Source organism: Pinus tabuliformis, chromosome 1_1, assembly GCF_031772625.1.
Source record: "Pinus tabuliformis cultivar Carrire ecotype Pingquan chromosome 1_1, CPIR1, whole genome shotgun sequence".
NCBI classification, from domain to species: Eukaryota; Viridiplantae; Streptophyta; class Pinopsida; order Pinales; family Pinaceae; genus Pinus; species Pinus tabuliformis.
Genome location: NC_142297.1, coordinates 859067914 through 859089215, shown reverse-complemented (window position 1 = coordinate 859089215; position 21302 = coordinate 859067914). Strand labels below are relative to the sequence as shown.

Sequence of the window (21302 nt, the reverse complement as noted above, 5' to 3'; positions counted from 1 at the left end):
CTCTGTCTGTAGGAGAATGAAAAACTCATTAAAGTAGTATTATTGGCCTTGCAAGAATTGTTGAACTAGTGTTTGTTGAAAGATCAATGAAAAACAAGAGTTTGACATCTTTGAAATAGACCAAAGGGTTCATTTGGAGCAACCTTGTAACATTTTGAAGCTAGTTCTTAAAAATCATCCAGAAACCTATATTACCTTGGAAGAAGTATCTTAGGACAAGCATTGCTGAATATTTATTGAAGAATCTTGCAGATGCTAAGTTTGGAGCCATCACTGAAGACTTGTCTTTTTAAAATCAATGGAGCAGACCTAAATTGTAGCGGCATTGTTGAAGTTCTTATTGAGTAATCCTAAAGAAGGTTCCTTTTGCGGATGAAGAGGTTTGGAGATACCTTTGATGCATGTTGAAGCTGAACTTTGTAGCACACATAAAGAAGATCCCTTACTGTAGTCATTGGAGACTTTGCTAAAGAATCATTGAAGACTCTTGGTTGAATATATTCTTGGAAACATGTGAAGATGATGTTCATAACTCATTGAAAATGTTTTGGAAGTTTTGCGAAATTTCTAAGTTGTCTTGAAGTAGTGGATTGGAGCCCTAGAGGTTGGAGCCTTAAAAAAGATCAGGTTGTAGCCTATGTTGTAGTGAGGATTGGAATCCTCAGGAAGACTAAGTTGGAGCTTGGTGGAGCATAGGGTTGGAGCCTTGGATTAGGACAATCCTGAGAGGATTGGAGTCCTCAAATATAACAAGTTGGAGCTTGGAGGTGTATTTTAGGTTGGAGCCTAATGAATTGAAGATTGGAGTCTTAATCTAGGGTTGGAGCCCTGAAGGAATCATAGGTGTGATTGTACTGATTACAAATTGTATTATTGTAAAAGAGGATTGGAGTCCTTTTATTTTGTTTAATAAAATTATTTACTTTTTATTCATTTTGTGTTATGTTTTTAAGTGATATTAACTTGCATAAAAGTAACAATTGTAAAAGAAATACTAATTTAACCCCCCTCTCGGTATTTCCAATAACAAGAATTCTTCATTGGCTCTTGGCTCTAGGCATAATAGGAGGGCAGTGAAGTTCTTTGTTTGTTCTATTTGGCTATAAGAACCTTCTCATTTAGGAAATGAGTTATTTTGAAGTTGTCTCTATACTGCAAGGGAAAACATCTATTTGAACTGCAAATATGAGTTGAATCTTGAGTCATCGAGGTCCATCTTAGGAGGATAATCCATGCTCGTAGAATTTCTAAGAAACCAAGAATTGTGGAAGTATGAGGACCGAAGTTGCAGTATGACTTGTAATAAAAATATAAGACCAGGAGGGCCTTCCCCACACCACAGTTCAAATTCTTGATCAGGATGGATGCCCCTCTATAAAGGAGATGGATTTCTGTAAAAAAAACATGGTGGCCTCTTGCAGTATAGCCCAATTCTCATAGCATATAATTCTCCTAAGGCTGATTTAGAGCAAGGATCACTGAACAAGTTTAGAGGGCCATCAAGAAGTTCTACACACACAAAGATCGTACTCTAAGGCAGGCAAAGGGTTTTGAACTGTGATAGAAGGGAAACTCAGTACCCCACAGTCTAGATAAAACAAATAAACAAAGTCGAGCTGAATCGAAACCAATATCCTGTGTTGGTAGAGCCAATGAAGGAAAAATAGGGACCTGGATTTGAATTCAAAGAGATTTGTAGCAGAGGAAGGATTTATTTTTTGAATTTGCTCAGAATCATCCATACGTACGGTTCTAGTTGAACGTTTATTAGGGTATGAAACCTTCATGTGTATAACTTGGTTCTTTATATAAATGAGAAATTGTATGAACTCTTATGGTATGATTTAACTAAAATCACATTGATTCTATTAACTAAAGCAATTTATTCAAGGAAGTTCATTTTATTCAGTATTGTGTTTTAATTATTGAATTGTTCATGAGCATATATATTGTTTGAATATGATTTAGTTTTTAGTTGACACAAGGACGTCTCAGCGTCAAACCCTAATCCCCACAAACCTTAGTACATAAAATTTACCTAGATCACTACATTATTCTTATTAAAAAAGTGATAATGAGATTCTATTAATGTGATAATATTTCTCCTTAACAAACATTAATTCTACAACTAGCTTCCTTGTTCTTTGCATTTATGCCTTGCACACACTGCCATGTCCCATGATGTCTAGACTTAAAATAACTTTTGAATGCTTTGTAATCTGTTTTGTCAACAATTCTTCTTCAAGGATCCTTAGCATTGAAGAAATCTTATCTCCCAAAATCCCTTGCCCCATCCTGATTGGCAAGTATAAAAGCCATGTCACTAAAGTTAATTTCACAATTAGCACTCACTTTTTAATTGCCTTTGTAGACAACACTTACGTTTACCTCAGTAGAAAATAATATTAACTACCTCCATTAGTGAGGTTCCCTTGTATTTTATTGAGGTCATTAGACACAAAATTAGAGTAACCTCATCCACTGAAATGTTTTTGAAACTATAAGTGGGCTGGGGGCTTCACATATGTTCTCAATTTCAAGTTGAAAGCTATGGGTATTAATGTTTGCTTAAGTTTCATTGCAGCCGTGGGCATGCTATAAATATCCAGTATCTACACAATGAATAAAAAATGGGCATAACATTAGCAACCCAAGAATTAGAGACACTGCAATGAAAATCATATGCGTAATATGCATAAATATACGTTTCTTTAAGGATGAACACACAACCATTGTAGTATTCTTTTCATCCTTCTTCTTTGTCTTTGCAACTTCACCTTGAAAGGTCATCCTAGCAACTTCCATACACGTAAACACTGGCATATGTATCGGTCCTGACCTCGTTGTTGTATATATTGGTAATGGCACCCTAGCCCTTTGGGTCATCTCTTATAATAGATTTTTTCACACTCCAGTTTCATCGTATAAGTCAAAACACATCTTAGAAATTACTTATTTAGACTAGAATTTATAAGTGTGTTACATTTAGCATCTTTTGACATTTTAATTATAAATTTCCACAGTTTTTTCACAAAGTTTCATGGAATAATGTCATCTGCAAATTTTCCGGTCTCCACTCATTAAAATAAAAAATAATGAATTATTCTGTTGGGATTCTCTTTTATGGAGTAGATTTACCAGCCTACATTGAGTGTAAATCCAACAGTAATCAAAGTCCCACCTTCCTTAAGAGAGTTCCCTCCATAGGATGTCCATGCAACACAGGCAGGTTAATTGTTAATTTTCTCCCTTCTCCAAAACAAGCATGCCTACTTTTAAGTTTTAAGGCAACATGAGGTTCACCCATGGTTGTCGCTACCAATGGAATTAATTAACTATTGATCACAATTCCAAATTCTTGGGTTAGGTTCAGTTGCATGTGCAATAGGCCAAATTTCAAATCCCCTTAAGTCAACTGATTGGGACACATGAGATGGCCAAATATTGACTCTAGTCTCTCATGCATTCTTTAAGTGCTATGGAATTACTCAAGTTCAACTGTAAATGTAGATATATCCAACAATAGACATCATATAACTCTATTAGCTAAGAGAACCGAGTTGACCACATTGTTTTTAAAATTCTATGGATGCTACAAATAACCATATTACTTCTAGGTAAGTGGATAAGGTTCCCCTGCAATTTATTTGATCTCACTTTAAAACTGCCAAAAATGGATGAAGCTCATGTTAAAACTTGGACAAGCTACGAATCAAATCAAGGACCTGCGCCTCTAGCTATATGACTGCTCTGCCACTGATTATGCCCACCTATTTCGTGACAGCCAACCTAGTTTGGATGGTGGATTGATATTATAATAGAGGGTTAAAAACCATCTCTCTTCCCTTTTCCTTTTATAGTTTGTTCAGTTTGTGATGCTTTTACAAGGATCAAAACATGGATGTTTTCATGGTGCGACAAGGGTTACAATTTATAACCCCCAACCTACCTAGTGAAAATTGTAATATGTTGTATAGGCATCAACAACACTTCAAACAAAGTTAAACCTATGTATTATTTTTAGTGCAGTGTTGACCATTTTGGGTCGGGCAAGTTCAAAAACCTTCCTCGATTTACAGATACAAATTTCATTAACACAAGCCTTCAGGTACCACGCCAGAGAGTTTAAACGTTTGAACAAGTATAAAACTAGTTCAGGATGGGCAAGGGAAATGAATGATAACAAAAAGAAATTGCATTATTGTTCATAGGTCAATGGGACTCAAAAGTACAATAAGAGACAATGTTTTTTTTTCTTTGCTAAGACTAACCTACGCACCCACGGGTATTTGAACCAGTGACCTATCGCAAGGAGTGCCTTAACAGCACACCCATTCACCGCCAATCCAAAACCCCGTGGGCTTATAAGAGACAATGTTAATGCGACTGTGCCTAGGGTATTTAAAGGATAAAACTTTTGTTTGTATACTAATTTCAATCTAATATCGAAACCAACAAGGAAAAAGAAATAAGCAATGGTCTACTTACTAGGATTCTTGCAGAAAGAGACTATGAGGGGCCTCTTCTCGAGAGAGTATTGAGAGAAAATTTCACAGCCGCATGCTCGACTTGGTGCAAAATGGTATAAAAATTTTGTCTTTCGAAAGTTTCTTTATTGAATGTGATTATTGCCTTGAAACGAGGGGCATGATCGGGCCCCTCCCATTTGCAAAAATACGAAGGCCGATTGAAACAACTCCTCTGATCTAGCTCCTGCAGCCAGTTCTTGTACATCACTGCACTAATCGTAATAAAAAATAAATCCAATTACCCAAAACCTAATCTCCAAAATAAGGAAATACCATAAACATTCAACTCAAAAGGAACTTAAAACATAGCGTAAACCCATCACCTATTCGCTAGAAATGCCACAATCCTTCTCAATACGATAATTTGGGTTGTAACATCTTCCTTCTCCTATACCCATGATAGAAAATAGCGATTCATACATTGTATTGTTCTCTGGTACATGATGATAATTTGTGTTTCGCATAAAACAACAAAAATATCCAAAATAAACACAGTAAATGCCAATCCTGTCAGGCAGAAAAATGCATCAAACTGACTTCCTTGTTGTTATATTGCTGCGGGAAAGAATAAATAAAAAAAGGGTTGGAACGTGCAAAATTCCTCTCATTTCTTAATGTATATGAGTGAAGTGTTTTCCCTCTCCCAAACTCAACATTTGCCCAAATTATTAAATCATCTCTATATTATAAGGATTAAAATAATTCTCCAATCTTAAGTTAATAAATCGATTCAAAAACCTCTTTGCCTCTAAATTTTAACATTGTATATGGATTGAGAGACCCCCTTAACTTAATTTATATAAATTTTAACATTGTAGATGGATTTAAATACCTCTTTGTCTCTAAATTTTAACACTGCAGATGGATTCAGAGGCCCCCTTAAAGGGTGTCTTTGAATCTATCTACAATGTTAAAAGGGGGTCTCTGAATCCATTTGTAGTGCTAAAATTTAGTGAAATGTAACACTTCAGTATCAATATTGCAATTTTCAATTTCCGGAGTGACACAATTAAAAACAATTAGCATAAATGATAATTCATATACTTTTTGTACTTGTTAGTTGGTCATATTTTTATTCTTAGACTATACTAGTCGTTTACATTAATCATTTTAAATTTTGTCACTTATTATCTAGTCATATATTTTAATCCTGGACTAAATTAGTCATTTAGGTTAGTCGTTTTTAGTTGGTTCACTTATTATCTAGTCGTATATTTTATCCTTAGACTAAATTAGTCATTTTTAGTTTAGGCATTTAAAATTGCTCAAATTTAGTAGTAATTAACTTGAAATATTTTTTTTAGTTGTGTAGTCACTAATATCTCATTTTATACTAGTTCATTTTGTTAATACAAATTGGCTAATTAGTTACTAAAAAAATGACTAAAATTTACATATAAATGACCATTTTTCAATTGGTGACCAATTGTGGCTAATTTATAGTATTTTATAACGCGACCAAATTTTAGTCATATTTAGCGTAATCATTAATTAGTTATCTCAATTTCATCGTCTAGTAGTATATTTAGTCATTGGTTTAGTCATTAATTGCCACAATTAATGACCAACTACACAACAAAATATACTTCTATATGATCACCCAATAAAACCAATTAATGACCAAAGAAATATCACCAAAATATTGGTTGCATTATAAAATACTATAAATTAATTACTAATAGTCATATATATGCAAATTTTAGTCATCGTTTGAAACCAATTAATGACCAAAGAAATATGACTTTGGTCGTGTTATAAGATACTTATAAATAAGTTACTAATAGTCATATATATGCAAAATTTAGTCGTCATTTGCAATCACAAATTTATCATTTACAATAGTCATTTATCTTTTTCTGGTAATTTCATATTCATTATATAAATGATTGATTTAGTAGTTTATATTCATTTCATTTACTTTCATTAACAAGCATTATAAATGACTAATTTAGTCGTTATATATTCATTTTATCTAGTTTATAATTAATTAATATAAACTACTAAATTAGTAATTTTAGATTGATTTTATGTTTTCATTATTAATCAACATATATTAATTAATATGATTTTGTGAATATATTAAAAAATGTCATACAATGTGCATGTTCGTCTAATATGAAAACACAAAGCTACATAATTTAATTACAATACTAAATAATATCAAGTGCAACTATAAATAATTTCAACCACATAAATTATATTATATGAAATGTCGAATATTACAATATGAATTTCCAACTTAATATTGGTTGGACTACAATTTACATATGAAACATTGTTTCATCACTTCAAAACATTATCATTGTGTTTCCAAGGCATTGTAAGTGAATTGACCAACTCTAAAGACTTGGCCATCAGTATATATGTGTATGTCTCATGCAAGATATTGGCTTTAAGGGTATCACTAGACCAATACTCTTCTCTCTATCATTCTGCATTTGTTTCTCTAGTGTTATCGTCTCATCGTTCTTAAATTCCTGCTTCTTACCATCAATAGTGAGTTCCTCTTTTGAAAATGAAAGAAGATACAATTCAAAGTATAAGACATGAAAGACAATGAACACTTGAATATAAATTAAAGTAGACAATAAAGGATTTATATTCCATATATCTCAAGATCAGCAATGTCAATGCCATTTTTCCCCAGAAAAGCAAGAAACTCGAACAAGTTTTCTTCAGTTGGGCAATAGTGGCCACTATGTGGCCAAATGACTTGTATAAACAAAGAAAATAAAATGTTACAATAGAAAAGAGCACTTTAGGAACTTAGTATTCAACCTTTAGGAGCTACTGAAACATGGAATAGAAAGAAACAAGAAAGCGCATGCCTAAAACATGGAAGACAGACAAAGAATAGACAGTGTGGGAATGATTCTGTTAGAAATCAAGAAGCAATAAAGTTTGCAATTTCATGAAGTGTAAACATGGTTTAAGTAATAAAAAAATAGGTAATCTGATATCACAACGTGACATCCAAAATATGCACATGCAGATAACAACATGTTATCTTATACAAATGACTACAAGAATGCTCTACAAATCATTGATCTTGTTGGACATGCATAGTTACTTGTTGGTAGGTATATACAGTATGCACCCATACACAAAAATTCTTACTTCTCATACAATGGAAACTGCTTTTACGAAACGAGGATTAGATATGATGCATTTCTTTCGGATCTTAGAAGTTCACTAATTTTTTCCGGATTTGCTAGGCACCAAGCGGAGATAGGGTTTTTCTTCTGCTCCTGCTGCCGCCGTTGGGAAGAGGTGGCAGGGCTGCCCCTGGTTCTGGCGGCCCTTCTTGACGCCCTTGTTAGGAGCTTCGATGCCATTGCCGAGCTGCCGAAGATCTGATCGGGATTCGGGGTTTTCAATTGGGGTTTTGAATGATCCTATTGTTTTATCGGTTCCTGCATAGCTTGCGGCGGAGTTGTCAGGCCAGGCAATAACTCTCCAAAGGCAAAAAAAACTGATTCATGTATATTCCATAGGTAATCCATTTTTATATACAATAGGGAGTGATTGTTCAGTTCATCTCCCGATGACTGTTCACCTTCCCAATTTATTTATTTACATAAAATTCCCAATCATGAAGATTAGGTGTCAACATTCCCCCCCTTAATCTGAAGGGATGTTGGTGAGTCCAAGAATCATTTTGAATCGTTCAAGCTTTTCCCTTCCAAGTGCTTTGATGAAGATGTCTGCAATTTGCTCATTTGTGGAACAATGACGGAGATGGATTGTTTTGGCCTCAACATGATGTCGAATCAAATGATATTTAGTATTGATATGCTTTGTTCGATCATGGAACTTTGGGTTTTGGCCAACTTTATTGCAGAGGTGTTATCAATCATGAGTGGAGTTGATTGTACTTGTTTTACCTGCAAATCCTCAAGAATTTTCCTGTGCCACACAATTTATTTCGTTGCTTCAGCTGCTGCCACGTATTCTGTTTCTGTTGTGGAATCTGCTGGAACTGATTATTTGCGTGATCTCCAGGAGACAGCTCCTGATCCAAGACTCATAGCATATCCTGAAGTAGATACCCCAGTTTCTTTGTCTCCATCGAAGTCTGAATTAGAGTATCCAATCAAGCTGAAGTCGTCCACCTGTGTATACTTGATTCCAAGGTCTTGAGTTCCCTTCAAGTACCTTAGAACTCTTTTTGTAGCAGACCAATGTCCCTCACAAGGCTTTTGCATGAACCTGGAGAGGATTCCAACAGTAAATGAAATGTATGGTCTGGTAGTAGTGAGGTAGATGAGACTTCCTACAAGTTGTCTATACTTTGTTGCATCCTCAAATTCCTTTCCTCCAACAGATGTGAGCTTTAAGTTTTGTTCCATTGGAGTAGAAAGAGGATTGCACTCTGTCATGCCAGATATGTTTAACAAATATCCAATGTATTTCTTTTGAGAAAGAAATATGGATTTTGGATGTTGGGTTACTTCAATGCCAAGATCGTAATGAACATAGCCCAAATCAGTCATTTCAAAACTTTTCCCCAATTCCTTCTTTATGGATTCAATGTAGCTTTCATTGTTCCCTGTCACTAAAAGATCATCTACATATACCACAAGATACACAACTGTTTTGCCAACTTTCTTGACAAATAAAGTTGCATCATCAAGATCAAAATGATTGAAGTTGAGTTTCAGAAGATGCTCAGTTAGTTTTTCATACCAAGTTCGTGGTGCTTGTTTGAGGCCATACAAGGACTTCACAAGTTTGCATACTTTATGTTCATGTCCTTTCACAGCAAATCCTTCAGGCCGGGACATAAAAACATTCTCTTTTAGATCTCCATTCAAGAAGGCAGTTTTTACATCCATTTGATGGACTTTCCAACTGTTCTGAGCTGCTAATGCAAAGAGTGTCCGGATGGTGGCCCATTTTGCTGTGGGGGCAAAATTTTCCTCATAATCGACCCCTTCCTTCTGTGCAAAACCTTTTGCCACAAGCCCAGCTTTGTGCTTGTCAAGTGAGCCATCAGCTTTGTACTTGTTCTTGTAGACCCACTTGCAGCCAATTGGTTTGGTTCCAAATGGAGGATCAACCAGCTTCCAAGTGCCATTATTTATGAGGGCATCATACTCCTTTTTCATCACTTCTTTCCATTCATCATGAGAAGCAGCTTCTTTGAAGGAAGTTGGTTCAAAATCTGTAGACAAGTTCAATTCACAATCATAAGTAACATCCATATCAACAGGTGAATTAGAGTCATCTACATCACCTCCGTCTTGTCGGTTTGAATTTCTGGTTCCTTTTTTTCCAATTTCATCAGGATGAACACTTTCAAGTGTCTTTGTCAGCCACTTTGGGGGACCTTTCTGAGATGGTCCAGGCTGCTCTGTTGATTGAGTTGGGACTGAATCAAGATTGAGTCTCCTAATTCTATCAATTACATCACTTAAAGCATCATCCGTTGTTGGAGTTTCATGCAGGGGAGATTGTTCTTCAGAAGAAGATTCCACATGTTGATCTAGTATAGGAATCCCCCCTTCAAGATGTGGAATCTGATTATCAAATTCTTGAAATGATTTCGTTTTTGCGAATCTATCCAAGCGATCAATTTGCTGCTCAACAACATTGTCACATTTGGATGATTCAATAAAAATTACATCTCTAGATACAACAAACTTTTTATTTACTTCATCATAGAGGCGGTATGCTTTAGAGGTGTTTGAATACCCCAGGAAGATACACTTACGACTTCTAGCACCAAGTTTGTTTCTATGTACCTTTGGTATCAAAGCATAACAGGTGGAACCAAAGATCCTAAGATGTTTTACCGAAGGAACATGTCCATACCACAATTCATAAGGAGTCTTGTTTCTTATAGCATTAGATGGACATCTATTATTTATATATGCAACACATAGAACAGCATCAGCCCAAAACATTATCTTTACATTTTTGAAGAAAAGCATGGATCGTACCATATTCAAGATTGTTCTATTCATTCTTTCAGCTACACCATTCTGTTGGAGATTATAAGGCACAATTGTTTGATGTTTTATCCCATGTTGGTGAAGATAGTTTTCAAATTCATTTGATGTATATTCTTTTCCATTATTAGTGCGAATAGACCCAATATGAGATTGTGCATCATTTTCAATCCATTTATGAAAATTCTTGAATGTTTGAAAAGCATCAGATTTGTTCTTCAACAAATAAACCCAACACATTCTGGTGTAATCATCAATAAATGTCATGATATATTTATTTCCATTTGCAGAAGGAACATGCATTGGCCCACATAAATCTGAATGAATGAGTTCAAGCTTCCTATGTGCTCTTGAATGTGAATCATGAAAAGACTGTTTGCTATGATTTCTTAGAATGCAAGCATCACATTGCTTATGTTTTCTAGGAATTGTAGGCAAACCAGCAACACAATTTTTCTTCAATAAGCGGAGACTGTCATAGTTTAAATGTCCAAATCTAGCATGCCATAATAAACTTGATGGAAGTGTACCTTCTTCATGATGAGAAATATATGAGAAATGTTGTGCATGAGCAGAGGTTCCTTTCAGTTTGAGAAGCCTTTCTTCTTCTATTCCCCTCATGACAATTGAGTGGTCAGATGCTTTTCTTACCTCAAGCTTGCCATCAAACATATGAATGGAGTGACCTTGCTGGCGGATGTGGACCAAGGACAACAAGTTTCTCTTGAGCTGTGGGAGATATAGAACATGATCCAGAAGAAATTCTGGAAGACCAGGCAGTTTAAGCCTGATTGTGCCAAGCCCTGATGGCTTGATTTTTGACTGATCTGCAAAGTATACTGCTCCATCAACATTGTCAGTGAAATCTTCAAAAAAATCTTTTCTATGAGTCATATGACAGGTTGCTCCTGAATCAAGCAACCAATCATTTTTCGAAGAAGCAAGTGAAGCATTAAACAAATCTTCATTTACTCCAATGTTACATTGTGCCTCAATATAGTGAGCGGATTCAGGTGCTTTACCTTTGTCTGTATCATCAGTTTTACCTTTCTGCTGGTTTCTTTTCTGCTCAATTTTGTCCCATGGTAGCTTGCATGTAGAAGCATCATGTGATCCATTTCATTTGCAGCGAATGCAATGCAGATCTGCCTTTTCTCCTTGAGAATGTCTACCCCCCTGCCTCTGAAGTATCTTCCTCTTCCTCTTCGTCCACCTCTTCCTCTTGTAGAATCTTGAGCAGGATGCTTTTCTTTATGAGCAAGGCACGCAGTCTCTTCAGAAGATTCAAGAGTTGTCTTCTTTCCAAAGGCTTTCTCTCTTTCAGCAAACTTTTTCACAAGAGAGTCAAAGGCTATATCTTTAAGATTTCCATTTGCTTGTAAAGACTCAAGATAATTGGAGTAGGTAGGATAGAGTGCCTTGAGAAAAGCAATAAGAGGGATATCCAACTCAACCTTAGTGGATTTAATATCATGCATTATAGACTTTACTTCAGATGCAAGAGCAAGAGGATCATTATTTTTTAGTTCAAGAGTGAAGAGTTTAATCATGAGCTGAACAACTTCAAGTGCAGAATGTGAGTCATAGAGTTCTTTAAGCTTTTGTAAAGCTTCAAAGGCAGTTGAATATGATGAAATATGACGACTTACTTCTTAATTTACAGATGTTGCGATTAATGCATAGGCTTTGCTGTTCTTGTTTTCCCAAATGACGAGCTCTTTGTTTGATGTAGGCTACACTTGGTCATTGTCTCCTTCTCCGACACACACTCCTTTCCACAACTCATTGAAGATGAGGGTGTGTTTTATCATCCGGGACCATTCAGGATAGTTCTCCTTGCCAGTGAGAACTATTCCTACCATAGAGATGATTGAATGCATTCTATAAAAAATACTTCTGCTGATAAAAAAAAAAACTTCCTTACGTTACAGCCTTATGCACTATATTTTCTTCAAATCCCTCTAATGTTTGATAGAAGCATCAGCATTTCATTGAAATTATTATGTACATATCACTTCAATATTACATATCACTTTAATGCTTCAACACAACATTACCATTCAAATGATAAAAAAAACTATGCAATACTACTATGTCAGGCATTAATTGGTGAAAAATACGAGGCTGCCCAGAAAGAACAGAAAAAATTACATGGCAGATCCCCCACAAAGGCAGCACAACCTATGTACACAATAGACAGAAACGACGAAAGTATACACAACCTTCTGATGATGATGATGTCGATGTGGAGGAGAAAGCAATGCAATATGAGCTTTCTTGATCTTTGTTTTTGCAGTGTGGCTCAACGGTGGGGTAGGGCAGGCAGGGGACCGTGCCTCTCCCGATCTCTCTGCAGGTGCTCCGATACCTGAGCAAGGGACTGGAGATTGCACCTCACGACAGTGTCGGCAAACATGCAGGTGTCCTCCTTGGTGTTGCCTTCCAGAATGTCGATGACATACAACTCCAGGACCACGGTCCAGGTGCGGGCGGACTCCGTGAACTCGTTCAGCGTGGTCACCGAGTTGTAGTTGCGTAGTCGGTGCTCGCCTCCGAGAACACGGAAGATAAGATACAATCAGATCGATGCTCTGTTCATTTCCTTTGATACCATTCCAAAAAATAACACGTCCACCAGCAGCTTCAATGCGGTTCAACTCGTCCTCTCGTTCGGGCTTATGGTTACTGGAAAGGGGAATAGATTTGCCTCCCCTTGATAAGACTGCTCTGGAATCTCCACAGTTTGCAATAACAAGTTGAGAAGTCTCTGCGCATTCAAAGAAGTCTCTGCATACTGGGAGACTCAAAGAAGTCTCTGAAATAGCAGATACCAGCGCATTCAAAGAAGTCTATGAAGCGAATTGGGAGACTGAACACAATAGCAGATACCAGCGCATTCAAAGAAGTCTCACGATAATACCACTTTTCCGCTGCGCATGGAATCCCTGAGAACGACGATGAGCTCGAGATCAGTTACCAATACTATTAACGGGTCACACAGTTTCGCAATACAGGGTTATTCCTTGGCCAAGGGCATGGGTGTTGGGTGAGAGCGAAATGATGCTTGGAAAGTCCTGCATGGAGGCACCAACGCATCTCTGGGCATGTCAGTCCGTCGACAGAGGCAGAGCAGCGCTCAACACTGAGGCAGTGGCAGACTATTTCAGGACAGAGGCAGTGGCAGAGATGAAGGGAGTTACGACTATTTTTAGAATTGGCTCTGATACCATGTCAGGCCAGGCAGTAACTCTCCAAAGGCAGAAAAAACTGATTCATGTATATTCCATAGGTAACCCATTGTTATATACAATAGGGAGTGATTGTTCAGTTCATCTCCCGATGACTGTTCACCTTCCCAATTTATTTATTTACATAAAATTCCCAATCATGAAGATTAGGTGTCAACATGAGTTACATCTTCGGCCCTCGCTTCCCCCATTCCTGCAGTCCTGTATCCTATTCCTCGGCTTCGGCTCTGAGATTCCGGTTTGGAGGTCCGCTCATCTTGGGCTCTGATCAGAAGAGGATCAGGGTGACTTGCATCGTTTAGTGTCGAGCGGCTGAGGCGAGAGTCTGTGCCTTGAATTTAGCAATCCACTGCTCGGCCCTACCGTGCCGCTCTGCTTGGCGGTCAAGCAAAGGAGTAGGTCTTTGGTGTTCCTGAACTGAGCTGCGGCGTGGGAGCGGGGTTTATTTTGGTCTTCAGATTTTACTCTACGTGGGGGCGAGGTGGATGCCCTATAAGCCTCTGCCCTCGGACTCGCCTCTGCTTTGGTGGGGACCGGATGGGTTCCTTTGCTGTGGCAGATGGTGCTTTTTTTGGTGGCTTGCTGGCATACCACTGCGGTTTTTTGAAGCGTTGAGGGAACAGGGATGTGGAGGTGCTTTTCTCTGCATTGTTTCGTGCCACTTCATCATGGCTGTTTTTTGCTGGGGTTTCTGCAGGCGGCTGAGGAAGCTTGGGGCAGTTTGGTCTCCTCCTCTGGTTTCGTCGGTTTCAGGAGGAGAGTTTGAGGGGGCGGGGGAGGAGTGGCTACCCTGGCTGCTCTTTCCTCATTTCGTGCCTCTCCTTCTTGTTTGGGCGGCCAGATTTCGAGTTTTACTGTTTCACTATTTCTCTCCTCAGGAGCTTTATTTTGCTTTATTTGCTGTTTGTTGTGATGGGTTTGGGTATCCTCCACAGGTCGGTTTTACAGACTGTTTTGGGGTTTACATACCCATTTACTTGCTGCACAGTCTATGGGCTTTTCTGGAATACTTCTCTTGAAGTATTGTTATTGTAAGTGGCTTTGCCCACTCTTCTGCATATGCGTTTAGCATCTACAACATGTAATTTTCTGAAATTAATGGAAATTACAGATTTTCTCCTCGGGAAAAAAATGGAAACTGCTTTTACATTATAAATCATTGCAAGAAAAACATGTAGAATAAATATTCAAAAGAGACTATTGACATATATTAGAAAAAAGACTCAACTTCATTGTAACACTCGCTAGGCATTGAGGTAACTAATTTAGAATGCATGTCAATATTTTGATACATAAATAAGCTTCACAAATTCAAAGAAATCTTACAGTGACATATGAGGTCACTTTTGACCATATCTAGAAGATGGATGTAGCCTGGCATTACTGTCGAAGAAATTGAAGCCTGGAACAATAGAAATTACTCGTATGCAACACTTGAAACATTGAGATCAACACTTAGATCCAATACCTATATAAAAAAAGAGATAGAAGAAAAAAGCAAAGAATAGGCATTTGATGCAGCTTAGCATTACCGTCAAAGAAAATCAAGCCTGGAACAATAGAAATTACTCGTATGCAACAGTTGCAACACTGAGATCAAAAATTAGATCCAATGATTTCAAAAACAAAAGAGATAGAAGAAAAAAGAAAAGAATAGGCATTAAGGGTAGGCAAAAAAATCAATATTGTTAAGGGTAGTCGCTGAAATAAACCTACTAAAAAATAAAAGAAAAAATATTCAAGTGTAAATAAATAGTAACTCTACCTTTCCTGTGATTTGTGTGTACATAGAAATCACATCTTGAACCGTTGTCTCAAGATGTGTGGTTGCATCATAGCTCTGCAGGAAAAAATTCTCTACATTATGGTACCTTCCTAGACTTGATAATAAAAATATATCCACACATAAATGTAAAAGTCAAAGAAAATATGAAAATACCATTTACTTTTGATATGAAGCCATTTTCAAGAGATGGTTCATTAACAAGTTCATATATATCTTAAGTGTTAAAAAAATCCTCATCAACTGCTCCAAGCAAATTTAATCCTGGTTGTAATTCTTTCTCGGGTTGGTCAATATATGCTTCTATTGAAACAAATGCAATGCATTTTCCTTTGGGAGTAACATGATGTGAATGGGAACAACAAAATACATATATACAAAATGAAAGGTGAAGAAAATTCATGTAAATATAAAATCATAAATCTACATTGATGCATTTACATGTATCTCATGCATAAATTTCCATGGCAAAACCTTGTTATTGAGAAACTATGGTCTGTAATGAGGGCAAAATATGAATTCCTCCTATTCATCCAAAAAAGCACAAGGCAAAAAATATGATTTTTGAAAAGACAAAATATGAAATTAGAGGATATACATATCATATTTGCATCCAAGTTGCTTTTGAGGAAAAATAATCTACAGTGATTATGAATCATTTGTATTCGGAATGGGGTGGTTCATGATGAAAATTGCTTGAGAAACTTCCCCTATATTCTTAACCTGGCTAAAAAAAACATGTCAGGTAGCGTGACATAGGAATATTCTACAAGTATGCTATAATAAAAATAAAAGAAAAAATGATGAAGTGTAAATGGGGTGGCTCATGATAGAAATTTCTCGAGCAAACTTACCTATCTTCTTAACCTAACTCACGAAAACATGTTAGGTAGCATGACATACAAACCTAGGAGTATTGTACAACGATGTTATAATAAAACATATTTTAAGTTTAAGATCATTCAAGTAAAATTAACTTATTAGGTAGATATGATGAATCACAAACAATTTTTTTACATCTGGTAGTTTCACCTTCTGATGTCACCCCATTCACTTTACCTTCTTCATCAAATTTCATCTTTGCATTTACAAAATAAATTTATACACAAATTATAAAATCATAATCACTCATCCAGTGGGAATGAAAAATGCGGTTTTTGTATTTCTTAAAAATGTTGAAATGATTAAATAGAATCATTAAAGCAATTACACAATGACTCAAATTGAAAATTTGCAAAATACTTGTATTATTAACTATGCAAAAGAATATTTCAGTGGCACAACTAGTTCTCTAAGTAATCCTAATTTTACATCTAGCTCACCTATGACATCCAATGGGAAATCAGAAGGTCAAACAACCAAAAGCATATGTATCTCTCCAAGATGAAAAAAAAACTTGAAATCTCGTGCCAATCAGATGGAATTTCAAAGATTTGCTTACACATGTATTTAGATCACCACTTGAAAGACTTCATTTCCTAGTTTTCCCTCCATCTCATTTGCATTGGTTGTAGCAATTCCTTTTTTCCACCCATACTAGGGTTAAATAAGATGCACAGACCTTAAATGGGTCACTAGAATAATTTTTTTCTTTTAAATCCAAATGAGTAATGATTATATTAAAGGAAAGATGTCGCCAAACTGTACAATGAGCTGTTAATAAAATCATAATTTTTCGAGTTTGGGTCTAGAAAATGCAAAGAAAACAAAATATGCAGGGAGTCTATCTAAATCCCACCTCGCCTTTAAAATCTCCCTCAAAAACTCTATATCCCTAGTACCATAAATTCTTGCATATTTTCCCAATATAAACTTAAATTTGTAAAACATAAAACCTGTAGAGATTTAGGAGTTGTCCGTTAAACAAATGCTACTTGTTCTTACTTAATTCTTCACCTCAACCTCTTCTACTGCAATGGGATTTTGTACTTGGTAAACTGTTTCAAGTGTTCACAACCTATGAAAGCACCAATTTCACTAAACACTACAATTGTAGGGAAAAACCACCATACATGTTCCACCACTAAAGAGAATTCATCTTCTTCAAATCTCTAGTTTAATAGACAAACAATAGTCTTTCAATATTGATTGTTTGTGCTCATGATATCACACTCTTCATTGGGGGCAAGCTTGTCTACTACTCACATGTGATCACTTTCAACCTTTGGATCCATGTGTGGTTTTCTCTTCACCACATGGTGTTTCCAACTATGATGCAACAAAGCATTTTGGTGTAAGGACATATGTTAAGGAATCAAGTGGAAATTTTGCTTCACCCACTGTTCTTCCACCTCTATGTAGAATATAGTCACACAATTTTAGATCTCTCATCTGAATAATGTCCTTAAGCTGGCCTAGCATGGTGTCCATCTGTTCATAAGCCGACCCAATAATTGGTTGATCTAAATTTGCAAAGAAAATCATATTATAAATTGGCTTGGTGAACAACAAAATATACTTAATCTATGCCCAAAAATAAGGATAAATAATAGTGTCTTGCATTGTATAGGAACCATCCCTATCTGATGTAATATGTATCCTTAGTTTCTCCCATAAATCACTCACTATCATATCAAACAATGCTCATCCAACATTCAACAGACGCCTAAAGGCAAGCAAAACCGACCAAATATAGTCCTTGCAAGTTTAAGTAGCTACAAGTAGAGTGAATTTGGTAAATATAGTGGACAACAATATACACTGAAATGAAGTTTATGATGAGCATAAATTCCTTGTACAAGGCATTGATCCAGTCACACTCTCTATGCTTAGCAATATCATCTATAAAAAAAATTCAATGTCTTCACCAAACAATTTGTTACCCACCATATCGCACGAGGGTTGCACATGGGGTCTTGATCACATGTTCTAGATTTTTACATATCGGTATCATGATCCTAACCCTCCAAAGGTTGGGACATTGGTAGAGGAAACTGTGGCAGTGGATGAGAAGTGGCTTATGTGGTTGATTGTCATGTCTTGGTTTTCTCTTCATAATGACATCTTGGTTGATGAGGCTTTGGGATTTAGAAATTTATGGTAAATGGATATGAGCTGCTTTTTCGTATTATGGTAATTAACCTAGCTTAACACTCATATTATCTCATAGTCAATTTTCACTAACTTTGCTCTAATGTGGTCTACTAGGACCATGCCAGTTATATTTTCATTGTAAATTTTTTTACAGGTATACTCTATGTGGGGCTAACCCATTTGACATAATAGTCCAATACCATATTTTATATGTGGAGGTAAATTGACGATTATTGTAATAGGCTAACCATAAGATATGGCCATTCGTTAAAACATTATTTTACTAAGTTGTGGTACCTCAATATTTATTTACCCTCAAACTCTTTCATCCATAAGATGACATGATGGTGGCTTCATACTAGTAAACACACTACTTAATATATTATAGGGGCCTTTTAATAAAGTATCTGAAGGGGTCCTTACAAAGGAGGAACCACTCATTTAAACCCAAGTTGTTTATGTAACATGGGGGATCTATCCCTCAACAAATGGCAGATCTTGTTGATTGCATTACATCACTAGTTGAATTAAGAGCTCCATCCACAGGTATACATGATGCATATTAGTAAAACTCCTTGTCTATTGGTAACCAAATCAATCATTCATTAGGAACAATAGAAAAACATGTCCAAAACCAACCAAGCAACATATACAATAACCAACAAAATACCTAGACAAAGAGAAGATGAATACCTTCACACCAATGGTGACTGGAAGTTGAATTATGGTAGCTTCTAGAGCTTTAATAGCTCCAGAGAGACAGTTGGAATGGTCATGATGTAATGAGTTGAAGTCTTCTAAATTAATTGTTCTACATTTCCCAAGTCTTCTAAATGTAAAGAAAACAAACTATGTAGGGGTTCTATCTAAATCCCACCTCACCTTTACAGTATTCCTCAAAAACTCTATAGCCCTAGTAAATCCCATGAAATTCCTTTAACAAGACTTAGAAATATGCCAGGGCGGGGCGGAACTGTGATAACAGACCCCCCCTCCTCCCTCTGTACACCAAACGAGGTACCATCCCTGCGCTTTCCATCGACTTGGGAAAATGATCCTTGACTGTCAAATTGGGTCCTAGAACTGAGAGGAAAAACCATGATAGCCCCCTCCCACGTCCCTCCAGACATATTTAAATCGTACACATTCATCCCATCATTGTCGTCGATTGTTGGAAGTTCAGTGAAGACAATTATAATGTTATATGATGATATGTGGTAGACCCCACGTGGGGTGAGCTAGAATATTACACACACACATATTATATATTGGTCAGTGTATGGAGGGGCCCATATTAATTTGATTATGTTTTATGTTGCATGACACAAGGCATAGGTGCATGGGTGAGTTGAGGGCCCACGCTCATATATGAATTTGTTTTATTATTTTTATGAATGTTGTAGTTGGGCACGATGAATGTGTAAGGGCCACGGGGGGGGGGGGGCCCACAATATTAAATTAATTTATATGTTTGTGTTACATGGTGGGCATATGGGGCTTGGTAGGTGTTAGTGCTCAAATTTTCCCGGTCACTGAGGACAATCTGAGACCACATCACTGAGGATTCTAAATTATCCCACTCTAGGTGACAAGGGTTGACCTTCCTTTCACCACAAGGGGTAATCCTCGGTGATAATCAAAATTGAATAGTCATTGTAAAATAGTGTGAATTAAATAGATTTTCTAATTAAACAAATAAATAGGCCAAATTATTGAATAAAGAGTGTTTTAAATAAAATAATATTTTTTGGGAAAAAGAGATGGTAGGTACACAACTCATGAAAGCTTATTAAATCAAAATTTCATTCATGAAAAATGAGGTAAATTAATATATATCATGACTCACAAAGGTTAGTGATCAGAGATGAAAAAAGAAGAAGAAGAAGAAATTAAAGCACACTAGTGGTTAAACACATCTAATTGAACTATGTGGTTTAAATAACATAACATCAAGTATTATTTTTATTTAACCTGCATAACAATTAGAATAATTTAATTTAATAATTTCAAATAATAAATATTGGAGAAATATTAAATTAAATGTAATGTGTGAAACATTAGAAAATATGAACAAATCAAATAATGGCTAATAATTTCACATTTACCAGTGAGGGAAAGTAGTGAAAACAAGAATAAAATAAAATTTAAAAATATGTTTTTCATGGCTTTTCAATTTATGGTGCACATAACCATAAATATCATATATTCATGGGATTAAACCTGCAACCAATAAACTCAAAATATGATTTTAAAACCCCATATATCAAGTATTCCAAAATATATAAAATCATTTAATGTGTTCAAGAATAATGCATAATCAAGTTAAACCACCATTCTCGAACAACAAACTAGTGCATACAATGGAAATTGAATAGAACACAATGGAAGAAAATAAAAGAAAAGAATTATAATATCATTTATAAAACCTCAGTGGCACCATAAAAGAAACCATTTGTAGCATGTACAAGATGGTTGTAATAGTTAAAGTCTTCTTCCTCAAAGCTACCATCCTCCAACTTGCCAAAAAGCTCCTGCCCAAAATGCCCGGGAACAATCTTTTACATTTTCTTTTAAATGTCTGAAAGTTCGTCTCATTTAGTTTCCGTAACTTCCAAATAAAATTATATCGCTAATTATTATTGTAAGCAAATGAAATGTATATTTTATCTCTCCCATTAATCTCCAACTCAAATATTCAATCAATCAATTATTAAATTTGCCATCGTAAAATTCCTACATAAAACAATTTAGAGGTAAT

At 36.0% G+C, this 21302-nt stretch overlaps 1 long non-coding RNA gene and 1 pseudogene across 1 annotated transcript in view; both read right to left on the bottom strand.

Annotated features, from left to right (window-relative positions):
- Window positions 1–15145: 15145 nt before the first annotated feature.
- Window positions 15146–16589, bottom strand: LOC149216986 (guanosine nucleotide diphosphate dissociation inhibitor 1-like; annotated as a pseudogene).
- Window positions 16590–20807: 4218 nt separating this feature from the next.
- The window catches only part of LOC149216985 (uncharacterized), a 212130-nt gene continuing 211635 nt past the window's right edge, over window positions 20808–21302 (bottom strand). The window contains exon 2 of the long non-coding RNA XR_016250613.1: window positions 20808–21075. This is a non-coding gene — a long non-coding RNA (uncharacterized LOC149216985). The remainder of the gene's footprint in view (window positions 21076–21302) is intronic.